This window comes from Eschrichtius robustus, chromosome 21 (genome assembly GCF_028021215.1).
Source record: "Eschrichtius robustus isolate mEscRob2 chromosome 21, mEscRob2.pri, whole genome shotgun sequence".
In the NCBI taxonomy this organism is placed as follows: domain Eukaryota; kingdom Metazoa; phylum Chordata; class Mammalia; order Artiodactyla; family Eschrichtiidae; genus Eschrichtius; species Eschrichtius robustus.
Genome location: NC_090844.1, coordinates 24,077,833 through 24,090,009, shown reverse-complemented (window position 1 = coordinate 24,090,009; position 12,177 = coordinate 24,077,833). Strand labels below are relative to the sequence as shown.

Genomic DNA, 12,177 nt, shown 5'->3' with positions numbered 1-12,177 from the left:
TGTCCCTCTCCATTGGTAACATATCTAGATCATACTTGAACAAAGAGACCCCTTTCCAAAGGGCTCTCTGGGCTTGTGTGGCTATGTGAGTTGGAGCTGGGCTATAAGGCCAGGTACAATTCCTGCTCCACTGACTAATTTAAAAGTCTTCCAATAAGTATTAGGTTTCTAGATGTCTTATAGCCCCTCGTTTTTAACCCCTTGAATTAAAAAAAAATCCGCAGAATTTTGTTTTTTTAAACCAGATGTTCCATAAAATACAATGAAACTTTATCTTGTTTGGAAATTTTTAGTGAAAGGAATATCCATGTCTAGCCTAAAATGTCTCCAGAGGCTTACCCTTGATTTGAAGCCTATGTAATTTCTCCTCCAATAATACTGTGGAACAAGCTCAGGTCTCTGAGTGTTATAATGGAATCAGCTTGGCCGTGATAGAGAAACTCATTCTCATTCCTCACTAGCCAACCTGAGCCTGGAATAAAAGAATTTTTATATTTCTTAGTGACTAGGCTACTTTTAAAATACACTTTATCCTTGGCTTCATTTTCATGTGAACAAACTGTAGAACTCAAATTCATACCCTCGCAACACTAAGCCACACTCTTAAGGTAAAACCTACAAAGTGGTTACCGTTAGGACAGATCTGACCCAACAACAAAATGAGGGAAACTTTGTTTCTGACCACCCCGCTCCCCTAATCCAGAAGGACTAGAAAAACAAAAAGAAAATGGTCTTGGTGGATCCCCTTCCAATTACTGGTGAAAGAAGCAAGAAAACAGGTTCTCCAGAAGTACCATCAGTGGCAGTGAATTATAGTGACAATTATAAAGGAGATACCCCACTCAAGGACACAACCAATTTTGGGTAGAACCTCCCCCCAAAAAAGAGGCTTAATATGTGGCAATTGTGTGGGCATTCATATCTACCTCCACTACCGAAACTGGGTATGTTTATTTAACCTTTTTCTGTGCCTCAGTTTCCTCATCTGTAAACTGGGAATAACACTCCATACCTCATAGAGTTGGATTGTAAGAAAAAATGGTTAGATTAATGCTGGCCTATGAAACACTCCTGTGGCCAGCTAAAGAGCTGTTCCTCCTAACATGGACTCATAGGGGTTTCTTCGCCTTTGGACTTTCTGGAAAGGTGCTTCTACCACTTGTAAAAGAGAAGGATGTGATTCATGCTCAACTATGAGATTTCCCCCAACTGCAGGAAGCGGGATACCTGAGCTGCTGTTTTGAGGAGATGGTGCTGTACAGGTTCAAAGAATTCTTTTATTCCACCTGGTTTCATTTCCCCCACAGGCAACGGATGTGTGTACTGCTTCTCTTGCCTATTTCTATTGGTTCTCACAGTCTGAGTAGCTCTTGGGAGACTGGCTGGTAACTCCAGAGATGGGATCCACTATGGAGGAGAATTAGGGAAAAGTACCTAATTCGGAGATATCAGGGTCTCCATATCTGGTGACTTGACCACTCACCATAGCTAAATTTCCTTCTTTTCCACTAAAGCACACTTTTTGTTAGGCAGCCATTCCCTGTGTACATAACCATGCCCGGGAAGAATCTGCTTTGCATAGGACAACTATAAAGTCATGACAGGGCCTTTGAAGAAGCTATAAACTCAATCTTTAACATGTCAAGAGAATCAGAGTCAAACGGAGTTTATTTTCCAAAGGGTCGAGAGGGCATGATCGTTTGAACTTCTGCCACTACGTTCTCAAACTGTCCTGGAAAAGGATGACTGAGAGAGCCGGGCCCTGGCAATGTTAGGAAGAGGATGTCTCCACTTCACGCAGAGTCAGTTACCCATTAAAGCAGTATTTTACAGTGACACTTTGAAATAGATAATATTACACGGAAAGAAACATAGGCCAGAGTGCACATAGTATTCTTTCATTCAAGAATCCTGACGTTAACGTTTTTACCCTGAGGGCTCTGAAGGTAAACAGGGGGTCAACTGTTCTGGTAGGGACAAAGGCATCTCTCGGAATCCTTAACCCACAAATGCCAAATGTGACTTGTACTGCCAGCAGTCTCTTTTATTGTCTAGTCCTCAAGCCTCTTTCTCTCCTACCTCATTGTTGGGACAGTGTGGTGTCCATAACCATGAGCATCTCCTGGGGTTAAAGGTAATAGCTGAATGACTGCCTTTTACTCCTGCTATCTGCTGAATGGAGGCACTCAAATAGCACTCACAATGAAAGCTTAAAAGAAAGCAGATTCTAGGCAATGGTTTTCACTGAAGTGTTTGAGAAGATCTTGAGGTGATATGGGGCAAACCTACAGACAAACTTTTGATGGTCCACATCTGCTTAATGTTGGTCTGTGACATCTAGTCTGATGTCTGTTGCCCCCCCCCCAAAACACCAGAGGAACCTCAGAATTTTGAGGTTAACTTATTTGAGAAATCAACAAAGAGGTTCTGCCTCAACCAAGTACTTCCCTGTACTTGTCCACAACCTTATGGATGGCTGTCACAGCAAAAATTTCAGGGATTAAAGAGACAGCCTAAAGAAATGTAAGAGATAAACCATGCTGTGCCAGCGTAAATGATTTCGAGGGTATGTAGTTCGTCTCTGTAAAGCCCAGATTGTGAGCTTAAATCAGCAAGTGTGGCACTGAAGAAAAAAGAAAACTGAACAATAAAACTAACAGAAGAAATCACACCCTATTCCTAGCCATAGTCTATATTTCTACACCAGCCAGTCTAGAAAATATACACAGTTGATCACATAGTATATTTGATGAAAAAGCAAGGGTGTTTATGTTCAAATTCCTATCAATTACAACTATTAAAAAAAAAAAAAAAAGCTTAAATCTCTTTTCCTAGTGATGGCCACACGTGTCGATACAGCTTGCGCAAATCACAAAACCCAGAATTAAAATGGGAAAGGATGTGTCTCTAAATGCTTACTAATTCAACATCCAATGTATCATTAATAGATGACTTAGTCCTTTAAAGATAAAAAGGTTACTGGTGTTGAGACCAGAGTTTAGTGGAGGTGTTAGCTCTTCAAGGCAAAGAATAATCATACTAATTACACGCTAATTTTCTAATTAATGAAAAGAAGGAAACCAACCTGCTTCTGCACCTAACACGTATTAGGTGCATGCCAGGAAAAATAAGACAGTGGATATATATGTGTTTGTGCGTTATTAAAGTACTTTCTGAACTCTGAGATACCCTGAATGATTAACACTGTGCAAAGTAAACAGTCTCAGAATTATAAAAACCAACTATTTCTGTGCCTATGTAGACAGGCATATGAAGAATAAGTCCTACTTGTGAGGTAGGCAGGCAAAGAGAATGTATTTAACACGCTGTTCTTTCAGGTTCACCTAAAGTGTGTGTTAGGTCATTTGAGCACCCACTGTAACTTTCTGTATATGCTTTAAGGATCATTCTGCAAAGTTTACTTTGAGTCTTTATTAGTGGCTGGTGTAGGAGAAAAAAGGAGGGAAGAGGGGAGAACAGTGCTGATATAAACAAACCCTATAACTGAAAAAAGACAGTTGCCTAAACGTTCCAAAATCATTTTGAAAACACTTCCATTTAAAGATCAGACACAGCGCTTCCCTGGTGGCGCAGTGGTTAAGAATCCACCTGCTAATTAATGCAGGGGACACAGGTTCAAGCCCTGGTCCAGGAAGATCCCACATGCCGTGAAGCAACTAAGCCCGTGCGCCACAACTACTGAACCCGCGCGCCTAGAGCCCGTGCGCCGAAACAAGAGAAGCCACTGCAATGAGAAGCCCATGCAACACAACGAAGAGTAGCCCCTGCTCGCTGCAACTAGAGAAAGCCTGTGCAGCTACGAAGACCCAACGCAGCCAAAAAAAAAAACACACACACACAAAAAAGACACATCCCACAACAGGCCCCAGGTATATTTTTACAGCCCTGTTTCTGCTTTCCAGTTTATCAGCAGTGAACATCCCTCATCCCAATAGGATCCAGAGGACTCTCCCACTCTGCGCGTGTATAACCATATTTAGGGTAATCTTAAAGTTAAATACTGAGAGGAGGCGAAACATGTACATCCTAGCTATTGAGTTTTAAGCTACACATCAGGATAATGACAAGTCTTTAGAGAGAAAAGGTTTCATTATATTTAAAGATTAAAAGTATTTTAAAAAGTCAACGATGTTATATCCTCAACTTTACTGAGGATAAAAATGAGTGCCATCTTTACCAATAAGTTACTTATTTGGTCCTCAAAGTCACTTATTAACACCACTACAGATAAATCGATCCATGGGTGGGAAATCTGTTCTCTGATGAATACAGCAAAAATACAGAAATTAAAAAAGGATGGTAGCATTTGCTCCTTAAACCTGTTTTTAAAAAAAACTCTTGCTTAGACCATCAAATGGCTTGTAAGCTCTTTCCAACCAAGAATCTGGGGCTTAAGCAAGAGTTGGTTGAAAAGAATGTAAACAGTGAAGTCCAAACTTCGGAAGTTCACTGCAAAGTACTTCCTGTGCTGCACAGGGATCCAAAATAAAGCGTCAAAACAGATCTCGCCTCCGAGCAACTTTAATCCGCACTCTTCCCCAGCTTTAATGCATCAACTCAAGGCCACTTACTGGTTATCTGACAAGGCAAAGGCTGAATTTCTCCCTCTCTAAAAGGCTGCCTAGACAAAAAAACTTTAAAGAATCTCACTGGCTGTTAAATAAATTAGTTTATACGGAATTGATGTGGGGTTCTTTGGTTTGCAATAGATTCAACTGGAACCGGAAATGGAGAAAGACATGCATGGTTCGCTTAATAGGATAAAAGGGAGATGAGAATGTGCTTGTTGGGCTCACAATATTTTGAAGACTTGAGAACATTAAGGACAACACTGTTACTCTGTTTCCCTAAAAAACTCCAAGGAAGGACTGATGAATCAACTTCATTAATCATACTATAATACAAATCGATGTATAAAAGTACTCTGAACCCAGGAGAATTTGGGATTCCACAGAAATTATTTTTAAATCAGTCTGTAGAAAAGGGGACCTAAGGAATTAAAACCAGTTCCTTGTGTAACTCATCATCACCATCAATTATCAGAATTTTTACCATTTACTGAGTTCTAGTGGCTTTAAAAATACCTATCTCATTTAATTTGATCCTCTCACCTTTTGTGATAGGTACTGTCAGAGTCTTAACGGGAGAAAACAACTTTGGATTAGTAAGTGGCAAAATCTGGATTTGAGCCAGGTCAGTCTGACTGACACCTTTATTTATTACACTGCCTTTGACCAGAAAGCCCCTCAGACATGATAAGTGGTTACCAAAAAGACACACTTTCCTTGCCCTCCTCTCAGCTGCAATTTAGAGATTCAGTACCTTTTCACAGGTATACATTTAATGTTATGCACAAATACAAAAAACCACCCTAATAAATCAAATACACACCACACTTTTAATATCAGTGAATTAGAATTCATTCTTAGGGTTGTGTTAAGTACGTTTTTAGAATTTGGTGAAAGGCCCCACAGATAAACCAAGAAGACAGAGTGGAGGTTGGCAAAAATCAACATCTTACCGTGGACTTTTCTAAGCCTATATAAAAGACTTTCCGTTTCTCCTTTATTCAGCATTCTAAGATGTGTAAAACAGGCAGATTCTCTTTCATAATGTGGCTGTTTGCTTTTTTCATTGAGGTGTATCTATGACCTGTAACTGTGAACAGTCTTTTTCCACCTTCTATTTAATTTTCCTTTATTTGCACATTACATTGGCCTTCTAAATGAACACCAAAATTCTATGGAAAATTATAGTGTAACAATCCCATTTACCGTCGCATCAAAAAAGAAAAAAATACCTCGGAATAAACCTACCTAAGGAGGCAAAAGACTTGTACTCAGAAAACTGTAAGATACTGGTGAAAGGAATCAAAGATGACACAAAAAGATGGATAGATATACCATGTTCTTGAATTGGAAGAATCAATATTGTCAAAATGACCATAGCACCCAAGGCACTCTACAGATTCAGTGTAATCCCTATCAAATTACCAATAGCATTTTCCACAAAATTAGAACAAAAAATTGTACAATTTGTATGGAAACACAAAAGACCCTGAATAGCCAAAGCAGTCTTAAGACAGAAAAATGGAGCTGGAGGAATCAGGCTCCCTGACTTCAGACTATAGTTACAAAGCTGCAGTAGTCAAAACAGTATGGGGCTGGCACAAAAATAGAAATATAGATCAATGGAACAGGATAGAAAGTCCAGAGATCAACCCATGCACCTATGGTCACCTAATCTATGACAAAGAAGGCAAGAATATACAATGGAGAAAAGACAGTCTCTTCAATAAGTGGTGCTGGGAAAACTGGACAGCTACACGTAAATGAATGAAATTAGAACATTCTCTGACACCACACACAAAAATAAACTCAAAATGGATTAAAGACCTAAATGTAAGACCAATACTATAAAATTCTTAGAGGAAAACATAGGCAGAACATTCTCTGACATAAACTGCAGCAAGGTCTTTTTTGATCCACCTCCTGGAGTAATGAAAATAAAAACAAAAATAAACAAATGGGACCTAATGAAACTTAAGAGCTTTTGCACAGCAAAGGAAACCATAAACAAAAGGAAAAGACAACCCACAGAATGGGAGAAAATATTTGCAAACGAAGCAACCAACAAGGGATTAACCTCCAAAATATACAAAGAGCTCATGCAGCTCAATATCAAAAAAACAAACACCCAATCAAAAAATGGGTGGAAGATCTAAATAGGTATTTCTCCAAAGAAGACATACTGATGGCCAAGAGGCACATGAAAAGATGCTCAACATCGCTAAGAATTAAAGAAATGAAAAACAAAACTACAATGAGGTATCACCTCACACTGGTCACATGGCCATCATCAAAAACGTCTACAAACAATAGATGCAGGAGAGGGTGTGGAGAAAAGGGAACCCTCCTACACTGTTGGTGGGAATGTACATTAGTACCAGCCACTATGGAGAACAGTATGGAGGTTCCTTAAAAAACTAAAAATAGAGCTACCATATGATCCAGCAATCCCACTCCTGGGCATATATCTGAAGAAAACCATAATTTGAAAAGATACACGTACCCCAATGTTCACTGCAGCACTATTTATAATACCCAAGACGAGGAGGCGACCTAAATATCCAGCAACGGAGGAGTGGATAAAGAAGATGTGGTACATACAGACAATGGAATATTACTCAGCCATTAAAAAGAATGAAATAATGCTGTTTGCAGCGACATGGATGGAACTAGAGATGGTCATACTGAGTGAAGTAAGTCAGACAAAGACAAATATCATTTGATATCGCTTATATGTGGAATCTTAAAAAATGGTACAAATGAACCTTTTTACAAAACAGAAAGAGAGTCACAGGTGTAGAGAACAAAGCTATAGTTACCAGGGGGGAGGGGGGAGGGATAAATTGGGAGATTGGGATTGACATGTACACACTACTATATATAAAATAGATAACTAATAAGGACCTACTGTACAGCACAGGAAACTCTACTCAATACTCTGTAATGGCCTATATGGGAAAAGAATCAAAAAAAGAGTGGATATATGTATATGTATAACTGATTCACTTTGCTTTACAGCAGAAACTAACACAACATTGTAAATCAACTATACTCCAATAAAAATTTAAAAATTATGCTATAATAATGTGTGAATTCTAATTTTTATTCCCACTTTTGAAAGTGCAGAAACGCTTTTATACTTCGCCTGTTTTTGCTCCTTTGTTATAAACTTTCTGCTTGAGTGAGTGAATTCTTTTCCATCTAAACTTATTTTCATTTCCCATAATACATTTCTAACTTTACTCTTTAAGTTCTGTGTATTTATTCATCCATTCACTTTTGAGTGATATCTTGTGTCAGGCAAATAAAGAATAAAATAGATTAAAATGGTTTACACTAGGAATTTTCTACCCAACTGTATTTTCCAGGGAAATTATCTGGATTTTTTAATTTTAAAACATTAATCTTTAGGGACTTCCCTGGTGGTCCAGTGGGTAAGACTCCATGCTCCCAATGCAGGGGGCCCAGGTTCGATCCCCTGTCAGGGAACCAGATCCTGCATGCCACAACTAAAGATCCTGCAAGCCACAACTAAAGATCCCATGTGCTGCAACGAAGACCCAGTGCAGCCAAATAAATAAATAAATAATTTTAAAAATAACTTGCCCACTATGGCTAGAAAACAAAAACTTACAGCCTTTTATGCAATGTCAGGGTTACTCAAGGTACCCCTTAATTTTTTCAAATTGTTTTCTGCTGAAATTTATCACTACATTTTTAGAAGAGAAATTCTAGTCTTAAAAATATAGTTCATGGGATGGTGCATTTTCTTGCACCGAGTAATGCGGTGTTGCTGCCAGGTGAGGAGGGCAGAGAGTTCTATGGTGAAGTGAGGGGAGGGATTCATGCAGGCGTCCGGGGGAGGTTGGTTCTGAACTATAAGGTGGGAAGTTGATGCTGGGTACTGCTACTCCCGGATCCCCAGCATGAAAGTTGTGATATCATCCTCGAACCATCAGCTTTGAAATTAAAAAACAACGGAGAAGACTCAAGAAACAGCCCAAAGAATTCTTCTAGAACCTTACAAGCACTTACTTCAGTTACCAGGTAAACAAGTGAAAACCAAACTTTCACAGGCGTTTAATCATTGGCTAAAAGTTCCAGAAGACAAGCTACAGATTATCACTGAAGTGACGGAAATGTTGCATAATGCCAGTTTACTCATCGATGATATTGAAGACAACTCAAAACTCCGACGTGGCTTTCCAGTGGCACACAGCATCTATGGAATTCCATCTGTCATCAATTCTGCCAATTACGTATATTTTCTTGGCTTAGCGAAAGTCTTAACCCTTGATCACCCAGATGCAGTAAAGCTTTTTACCGGCCAGCTTTTAGAACTCCATCAGGGACAAGGCCTAGATATCTATTGGAGGGATAATTACACTTCTCCCTCTGAAGAAGAATGTAAAGCAACGGTGCTGCAAAAGACAGGTGGACCATTTGGATTAGCACTAGGTCTCATGCAGTTGTTCTCTGATTACAAAGAAGACTTAAAGCCACTACTGAATACACTTGGGCTCTTTTTCCAAATCAGGGATGATTATGCTAATCTACACTCCAAAGAATATAGTGAAAATAAAAGCTTTTGTGAAGATCTAACAGAGGGAAAGTTCTCATTCCCTACTATTCATGCTATTTGCTTGAGGCTTGAAAGCACCCAGGTGCACAATATCTTGCGCCAGAGAACCGAAAACGTAGATCTTTAAAAATACTGTGCACATTATCTTTCTCTGAGAACGTAGGTTCTTTTGAATACACTCGGAATACTCTTTTTTTTTTTAAATATTTATTTATTTATTTGGTTGCGCTGGGTCTTAGTTGCGGCACATTGGCTCCGTAGTTGCGGCAGGTGGGCTCCTTAGTTGTGGCATGCATGTGGGATCTAGTTCCCCGACCAGGAATGGAACCTGGGCCCCCTGCATTGGGAGCGCTGAGTCCCAGCCACTGCGCCACCAGGGAAGTCCCCGGAATACTCTTAAAGAGCTTGAATCTAAAGCCTATAAACAAACTGATGCATGTGGTGGGAACCCTGAGCTAGTAGCTCTAGTAAAACACTTAAGTAAAATGTTCAAAGAGAATGAATAATATTAAGCCATTCTTGATTAGGCCTGATAGGTTAGTTGACTTTTTTTTTTTTTTTTTTTGGTCTTTTAGCCTATTACCTTTTTAAAAATTTGGACCAAGCTGTTAGTCTCCAAAAACTGAGTGATAGTGGTGATGTGACTGAGGTTGTTTCAATGTAGAATCCCTGTGTACAGATAATCATCATAGTACCAAGTTGAAGGAATCAAAAGGAGCCACATTTAAATAAGCCTAATCTGAAGGTCAGAATGTGCTGTGGTGGGATGTTGTGGCCAACTCTGCCATGCTTGTTCTGTTGATTCTGTCAATAAAGAAGACTTCAGCTTCGGCAGGGTGGGGAATATATATATATATATATATATATAGTTCATGGTTTATTTTTATAAATATTAGCCTTTTTAGACAGATTTTATTATTTTTAAGATTCTAGACTAGCCTAATGTTCACTAGAATTCTGTTTTATTTCTTATCCTCCTATTCCCATGTTTATAATGCATGAGATATATTTTCCATATCCTAGAAGGATTTACTCTATTTCCTTGCCTCTTCTTATTTTTACGTACAAAAAAAATCCTTGACTATTTGTGGTTTTCTCATTTTAAAAAATATTTCCATGTAATAAGTATTAAAGTCTACTGAAACAGCAGGAAAAGTTTGCATTTAATTATAAAGAAAGAAATGCTGTATATATGTGTAAGGAAATAAGAATAGAATAATTAACAAATGCCCTGTCAAGATAACCTATTCCACTTTAAGGGGGTTAAGTCCTACCCTACTCCCCAAGGCTTTAAAATGTTCTAATGCATTCTAATTACAGAGTAAGACAAAGGGTTTCAGCTTTGTGGACCAATAGTTCAAATCTGTGTAGATAATCAGAAACATAAAAGCCAATGCTGAAGGGAGATCCATAGCCACTTGTTATGATGATGGTTTGATCATTCACTAAGGAGTAAAAGAGTAGTTTTACAACAAAGACAGTGACTTAAGGCACCAAAATGTGCTGCACTGCAGAACAATCAGTAATGTACATGGCCTAGGGAGTCAAGATCTTTGGTTCTAAAACTAGCTTGGCTTCCTTACGGAAAGGAATCCTAGCAAATAACTCATTCTTTGCACTTCAGGTTCCATGAACACTAACTGTATTTTCTACTTTCATTTACAACAGGGGCAAATACCTTCTCAGCATTTCGAAATGCCTGAAGAACCATGGAGTAAGGGCAAGGTCAATACAAGATAGCATTTTAAAAAGAGAGTCTAGATAAGTTTAAAACAAGTAGATCCTTGAAAAAAGGCCACAATGCAAAGTCTGAGGGCAGTTTCACACAGCCATGTAATATGTGATGAACTATTTTACCTAGGGAAAAGCTGGGCAAACTTGAGATCTCCACATATACTTGTCATTAGAATACAGACCGGTTTACGTGTGAGTACCTGTGGTTCTTCCTGCCAATTTCCTTGGAGAAAGGATGACGCTAACACTTCCAGCTACTTTTCCTTCTTCAAACTTCCTTAGGATTTCTTTCACCAGCATTTTATTTCCTACTTTCCTATGTGAATGCTTAATAGATCTAAATAACCTACTTTTCTTCAGGCAAAGACTCTAATTGGGAATTCAGCAAATTCCTCACAGTCACCTTCATTTGCTCTTTCAGAACCACTTTTAATTTATGTGCTGCACCATCCTAGAGAGATTTTATAACAACTCCAAGTTGCAAGAAAGAGCAGAGCACAGCACTCCCTCCCCTGCAAAAAAGGGGCTATTTCAAAGTTCTTGGAGGGGGGCTAGCCGGATTTAAGCTGTTTGTCAAGCCCCAAAGTGCACAAAGTCGTTGAGAAAAAGAGGAGAGTCCATCAACCCTGCATTATGGCGGCTCTAGACTGACACAGGCACAGTCCCCAACCCAGTGACATTAAATGGCTGCTTTAAAACTGCAAGTCAAGAGTAAGCAGTTATAAACAGATTTAACAGATAAACACTAGATCAGACTCATGATCTCATCTGGCAGCCCTGCATATTTCCCATCCAAAAGTCCCAGCTGGGATCCCAGTAATTGGGTGTCTTCAACCACTTTGAGCTAAGAGAAATTTAGGGAGAAATTTTTAAAACTGATAAGAAACATATTGACATGGTGCCTGGTGAACAGGGAGCTGAGACAAGCCATCTGGATGCTTGTGTATGTGAAAAGTTTTGTTTAGTGGAAATAATTCATCTAACCCGCAAGCTGTACAAATATTACAATAAAACGTCCTGACTTGCACAAACTGTCAGAAGAACCTGTGCTATAGGAACCAGAGACTGTAGTCTAGACTTCTGTTTCTGTGTGGCCAATACCTGTTTCTCGAGTACCCTGGTATTCCTCTGTACTCAAGAGTTTGTACCAGGACTTTATGGCTACATCTTTTCACTGAGAAAGTATATTCATGGTATGGGTTCACATTTAGAACATTTGCAAGTGTTTTTGCTTGGTAATTTCCCTTTAAGGCTCTTGGAAGTAATACCCTT

At 39.0% G+C, this 12,177-nt stretch overlaps 1 protein-coding gene and 1 pseudogene across 2 annotated transcripts in view; one reads left to right on the top strand and one right to left on the bottom strand.

The window, feature by feature from the left end:
* RBPMS (RNA binding protein, mRNA processing factor) overlaps positions 1–12,177 on the bottom strand; it is a 186,735-nt gene that overhangs the window by 87,611 nt on the left and 86,947 nt on the right. The gene's annotated exons all lie outside the window — the stretch shown is intronic.
* Positions 8,516–9,677, top strand: LOC137756006 (geranylgeranyl pyrophosphate synthase-like; annotated as a pseudogene).